Consider the following 7,257-nt stretch of genomic DNA (forward strand, 5'->3'; position numbering starts at 1 on the left):
GTTAGCACCAACAAGTATAGTACATTTATCCTTACCAAAGTTAACAATATGACCATCATCAAATAACTGACTTATACTAAGCAAGTTATAAGTAAGACCTTTAACATATTGTACCTTGTTAATAGAAATGATACTATTACCTATAGTTCCTTTGCCAAGAATAGGAAGAGTTTTGCTATCACCAATTGTGACACGTCCACCCTTCTTCATCTTCAAGCTTAGAAACTGTGATTTGTCTCCACTCGTGTGCCTAGTACATCCACTATCCAATATCCATTGATTTGGCTTTACTTTAGACACGAGACAAACCTACAAAACAAACACAAACAACTCAACGTTTTGGTACCCATATTTTGTTGGGTCCAGCAGTGTTAGATGATAAAACATATAGAACATTTAGATCAGATTTCTTGATCCACATTTGGACCACTTTAGAACTCTTCTTCCATGTTCTGCCAGTCTTATCAGCATACTGTCTAGGAGCTGTCTTCTGTCTGTTTGTGTTGTCAGCATACTATCTGTGAGCTGACTTCCTTCTCCAGCTTGCTGATCGAGTATTCTTTATTGGACAATTATTAGCAAGATGGCCTTTCTTTCCACACTTGTGACAAGTCACCCAAGGCATGGCATAATTGTATGGAATGCCATTTTTCCCTTCATATCTCATTGATGATGTGGATGTAGAAGCTGCAGCAATGCCTCCTTTATCATGAGAACCTTTAGCTTGTTTCATCATAGATTTGAGACTTTCTTCTCCTTGAACAAACTTTCCCATGGCTTTCTGAAGATCTTTGACTTCTTGCTCCAATGATTTGATCTTTTCAGCTTGAATAGAGATTTCGGCTAAGCTTTGAGCTTTGCTTAACTCGAATGCCTCCAAGCTAGCATCCTTAGCTTTAAGATCTGCTCTCAGCGAGCTGAGTTCCTTCATGAGTGTATCATTCCTTCTTTGGATTTGCATGTTGTTCCCTTCAAGTTGTGAGATTTGTTCCTTGAGAGTAGCAATGATTCCACTGCTTGCCTTGGCACTCTTTTCATTCAAGAAATCACCTATGACTTTCTTCAAATGAACATTTTCTTTCTCGAGCTCATAGTTCTCATTCTTTAGATCAATGAGTTCTATAATTGATAGACAACTCTTATCCTGCATGGTTAGTTCACAAGATGTTGTATCAATAGAATGTAATTCAGAATTAATAGAATGTACCTCACTATTAGTCTCTGAATCTGAATCAGTTGTCTCTATTGAGCCATCGAGACCAACAAGAGCCAAGTTGACCATCTCATCACTTGAAACATCAAAAGCTGATTCATCTTCATCATCACTCCATGTGAGAAGTGCCTTTGATTTCTTTTTGTTCTTGTAATCAGCTTGCTGTTTAGGCGTCTTAGACTTGTTTTTCAGCTTGTAGCAATCCCTTTTGAAATGTCCTTTCTTGCCACATTCGAAACATGCTTCATCTTTTGGATCTTTCTTTGCACCAAAAGCTTTGCCCTTTTCTCTTTTCATCTTATTCTTCTTTTCGATCATTCTTTTGATTTTTCTGGACATGAGAGCTAGATCCTCATCTGATTCTGTTTCCTCATCTGATTCCAGCCTGCTGGCAGTAGAGTGAAGTGCAAGATTCTTCATTTTCTCAGTAGGTAGCTTGCTGCTTTCTGAGCTGTTAGCTTCAATTTTAGCTTCAAATTGTTCCAACTCAGCAAATATAGCTAGGTGATCCATAGTATCAATATTGAGAGCTGACTCCAATGCTGTGACCTTGGCACCATATTCGAATGGAGCTGCATTAAGAATATTCATGTTGATTTCCGATTGAGGAATCTTTTTGCCAAGTCTTTCAAGGCTGTTAAGAGTAACTTGGAATCTAGCTTGGCTTTCACGAATGGATTCTCCCTTCTTGATAGCGAAGCTTCCGAATTCTTTCATGAGCTTTCCGAGCTTGACCTTCTTTAGACCTTGTGAGCCTTCATGATAAGTCTCCAATGCATCCCAGATTTCCTTTGCTGTTTTGAGAGAAGAGACCTTGTCATATTCAGCTTGATTCAGCCCATTTATCAATGTACTCCTTGCCTTTCCATTGGCAGCAACCTTTGATAGCTCGTCCGCTGTGAGAACATCAACGTCCTTGACTTTGCCATCTTTATCAAGATATTCATAAGAACCTCTTTGCACAACTCTTTGCATTAGGGGATCTTTGGATAGATGAGCCTCCATTTGGCCTTTCCACCAATTGTAGTTGTCAGAACCCGTGAGGAGAGGAGCTCTAAAATCGGACTTTCCCTGAAAGTTATCAGCCATATCGATCGATACTATTCCTGTTACAGAAGTATTAGTACAAACACAGCTCTGATACCAATTGAAATTACACACCTAGAGGGGGGGTGAATAGGTGTTATGGCTAATATACCCGATTTTTATAAGTTACCGAATAATTAATCTGTCAATGATAGCCTGCTGTTAATTTTCAGAGTAAACAGTTAGCCTGCTAATAAGATAAATGCAATGCAGATAATGTAAAGCAGTATGCTAGCAACACCAAGAATTTTAGCCAGGTTCGACCCCTAACCCTAATGGTCTACGTCCTGGTCCCCTACCAACTGGTAAGAGATTATATTATTAATCAAGAAATGTCAACGATTACAAGATTCAATAATATAACTCCCTTTCTCCCTTGTTCCTGTTATCAGCCTGCTGAAACCCCTGAACCACGAACCAAAAGCCTACCAAGACCTATACTTCCCAAGTATATTCTCCTAGCTAACTAGTTCCCTTGTTCCCTTGTTTCACAAGCTGGATACACAGCAACAAAACATTACACCTTGAACAATACAATGAATAAGTGTAATACAACCGAAACTATGAACTCTCAATATAGATATATATACGAATATAAGTACTAGAGCTCAACAAAAGATTTAGCAATGTAAAGAGTTGTATTTCAGAAAGCTTGGTGTGTTCTCCTTGTTCTGGAAAACGAAATCACACTCAAGTATATATACATCACACTAACGGTCACAATTCAACAAATTTCCCAACGATCTTGGTAACAACCTCACGTTTAAATTTGATTTGAATAATGAACGTTTGGATGACATAAGTTTACTGAGTAAAAGATAAAATATGTTTAAAATCATCTCAGTAAAGTATTTAAATAAAATCCAACGATTTGAAACTAGATAGGAGTTTTAGATAAGATCGATTTGAGATAAAATCTCCTATTAGTTAGGAAAACGTTTTTGAACGAAAACTCTTTATAAAACTGAGCTCTAATATTTATATAAGATATATACAAACATTAGAATTCTTACAACGTCGTTTCCTATTGATTCTCCTTGAAAATAGACTTTGATCTTTATCCGATTGTTTCTCTGTTCTCGCTGTTAGCCTGCTGATAGCTTGTAAATATTCCTGTAAGCTTGCTGACAGCTATAATCATGCTAACATCCTGAAATACTGTTAGTCCGCATTCACAACCTTTGATAGCATGCTTACACATATCAGTTTCATGTTATTAGCTTGCTATTAGTGTCATCATCAAAACCTTGAGAGTATCAATTATTAGCTATAATCTTGTTTTATTTGTTTCCCTAGATTTTTCCTTGTATATGTGTAGGTATATCTTAAATATTTTCCCAAATTTATATTATATTTTCTTTATTATTTTTAAATATTAATTAATATTATTTGTCAGTTATTTTCTGGTGAGATTTATTTTTATTATGTATTATGTTATTAGATATCTAACCAAAGGGATCTCATTATCCTAACAAAAAATTTAAATTTTAGTTTATGTATTTTTGTCCTCAAAAGGAAAGATTAGTATTTAGTATGTTTCTGTGGTATTGTGTGTCTAACCAAAGTTCTTACTTTGGTTAGACATTATAACTTTTCATTTGTATCATATTTTTATAGTTCCTAATTATACTCTTACGTTTGAATAAGTTGTTATATTATTATGTTTTTTTGTTTAAGAATTATATGTCATAATTGGGTTTTAGTTCCCCCCACATATTTTTTACTTAATTTATCATTCTTATGTTTCTTTTTGTTTGCTTTGATTTTCAGGAACTTGGAAAAAGACTTTACGGGTTTTCTTTTCGGACTTTAAAGTCTTATTATCTAAACGTCCGGAGATATCTTTGCGTATCTTTCGGTTAGATGATAAACTTTATTGAATGAAAGTATTCCCTGATGCGGCTTATTGTATCTATGATACAACTCATCTACGGGTATGTAGATCCCTGACAAAAAAAAAAAAAAAGACTTGACTTGTTTAAAACTTAGTTGAATTCACGTTTTCAAGACATAAGAGCAAGTCCAAGAGTGTCTTAGTTCAAGCCCTAAATATTATACTAACTTGAACTCCAACAATGTGCCTTATTCTCACAATATTTTTAATATTTTATTATTAAAAACTCTCTTTCATTATAAAAACATAATATAAAAGTAGAGAGAGAAAAAGAGGGTTCATGAGAATCAATATATTTATATAAAGGAGAAGCGAGGGGCGTGTAGGTGGCGCCTCTCCCATCGCTCCGTTTCATTTTTCTAATTTTCTGGAATTTTTAGATGAAAAATATTAAAAATTAGAATTACCTTTTTTAGTTTCGGGTATATTAGAAGCAAGTTTCAGAATCTGATTTTGTTTCAGATTATTTATGGAATATAGTAGCTTGAAAGTTTTAATCTGATCAAAAATTAGAATTACCTTTTTTAGTTTTGAGTATATTAGAAGCAAGTTTAAGAATATGATTTTGTTTCAGATGATTTATGGAATATAGTAACTTGAATCTGATTTTGTTTCTATATAAAGTAGAAGCGAGAGGCGTGTAGGTGGCGCCTCTCACATCGCTCCGTTCTATTTTTTTAATTTTTTAATTTTTTGCAATTTTCGGATGAAAAATATAAAAAATTAGAACCATCTTTTTTAGTTTCGAATATATTAGAAGCAAGTTTCAGAATCTGATTTTGTTTCAGATTATTTATGGAATATAGCAGCTTGAAAGTTTTAATCTGATTTTATTTCAAATTATTTAATTATGGGAAAGAGCAGCACACAAGTCTCTTTGTACCTATAAATACCCCTATAGTTTGTAGGTTTTGATCATTTAAACATAACCTACTATCCCTGACAAAAAAAAAACATAACCTACTCTCTCTCAATACCACAACTCTGCCCCTCTCTGGTGATAGCTCTCTTGCTCGATTTCTAACTCGGTGGTGTCGTTCTTCTACAACGATAAACGAGGGCTGTTTATACGGTATTAAAAAAAATTAAAGGTTGTTGCAAGCAAAGGTAGTCATAGACCGCTATATGGGAGTCGACAAATCCAAACACGAGAGAAGAATATAGTCTTGACATGATATTAATGGATAATATCAATAAATTAACTATTAGTGATGTATGTTTGTTGGTTATTCCTTTATAATATCTGTTTTGTTAATCGGACATGTTTGTTGTTGTTGATTTTTATATAATTTACTTTCTACATAGGAAAAAATTATTCATGTATTATATGTTCACTCCGTTCAAGCAACTTTTAAGTGAAGACTATTCATACAGTATTAAAAAATAAAGATTGTTACAAGCAAAGGTAGTTATAGACTGCTATCTCGCGGATTTAAGTTAGATGTTTTTGTGCACGATCAATCCAAAAAAATTGGAGGAACGTGACAATGTAAGAACATGACCACTTTTAAAAAAAAACACAAATAAAATTGAGATTCGTCGTGCTTTAAATTGTTAATTACGTGTAGAAATTTATTTTTATTTTTTAAACATGAATTATAGTCCAATTTTGCAATTTTATATGTTAGTGTTGGTATTACATCAAGATTTTTATAATATGAAATTTATTTTATCCTACAAATATTAATTTTTAATCATTAATATACTTTTTATAGACGGCCACAAAATTATTGCATTCTACAAATATTAATATTGAATCATTAATATAATTTTTATAGGCCGCCGCAACGCGCGGCTTCTCAACTAGTTTATAATAAAGTATAGGATAGGACAAGGGAGATGTGCCTCAAAAATAGGGCTTGAGGAGGTTGTCCTAGTGATATAAGAGCAACTCCAAGGGGCTCTCTCTCCTTTCTTTTAAAGAGCATCTAGTAGCTCTTAACTCAATATTATATTAATTTCCCTTCAATCTTCTCTCTCTTTTAGTTAACTTTTTCCTCTCATTTATTTATATAAAATAATTATAAAATGTGAATAAGGAGTCAAGTATAAAGAGTAGCATTGGAGTTCTCACGTTTTCTAGTGTATTAACTTACTAGGAGTCACATTTTATATTATTGTTTAAGCAATGATTTAGGAGCACCATTGGAGATGCTCTAAGGCATCACTAGAACATTGTTGGATCAATCTTTTTCATGAAATGCTCCAAATTATAACTTAGGAGTTAGGACATCAAATAGGGCATCTCTTGGACTTGCTCTAATTAAAAGTTTTCCATCATTTTCAAGATATTAATTAAAGGTATTCATATAAATAAATTTATAGAATTAATTATTCTTAAGTATGTGTGATTTTTTCGAAAATGGACCAAGTAAAAGGAAACGGAGTAAGCAGGTGTCAACTTTGTCACGAAGAAACTAGAGGGATAAAAGGAATACAGTATGTTCTGATTCCAATTTAATCAATTCCGGTTCCGATTCTAATTTAATCAGATATTCAGAATTCGGATATACGTTTTAATCGGATCAAAAAATCGAACAATCCAGATTCGAATTTGTTACATATAACTAAATTTAATTTATATATTATTCTTAATTTAGTTATGTTTTTAATATTTAACAACTAAGTTTATAAATTATAAGTGATTAGTAGCAATTTAAAAGCCAAAATTTTAAGGTTTTATATCTATAAACTTACTTTTCTTATAATTTATTTAATTATAGTAGAAGATGTAATTCAATTCTATAATAGTTTTTATAAATGATTTTTTTATTATCATATTGACTATATTCAATCAAACATAATGAATTCTTTTATACATTGGTATTATCGTTCATAATAATTTATATCACTAATTGCTATTTTTCTTTATTATATTATGTATTACACAATTTAATTTTTAATAAGTATATTAATCATGAAAATTTTTTGTTTGTGAATAGAAATAAAAAAATCAGATCAGATCCGGATATCTGGTTTTATAGAAAGTAATGATCCGGATCTAAATCCGAATTTATAAAAAAATCCGAATCAAATATTCGGTCCTGTTATTTGTATAAAATAT

This window comes from Daucus carota, chromosome 8 (assembly GCF_001625215.2).
Source record: "Daucus carota subsp. sativus chromosome 8, DH1 v3.0, whole genome shotgun sequence".
In the NCBI taxonomy this organism is placed as follows: Eukaryota; Viridiplantae; Streptophyta; class Magnoliopsida; order Apiales; family Apiaceae; genus Daucus; species Daucus carota.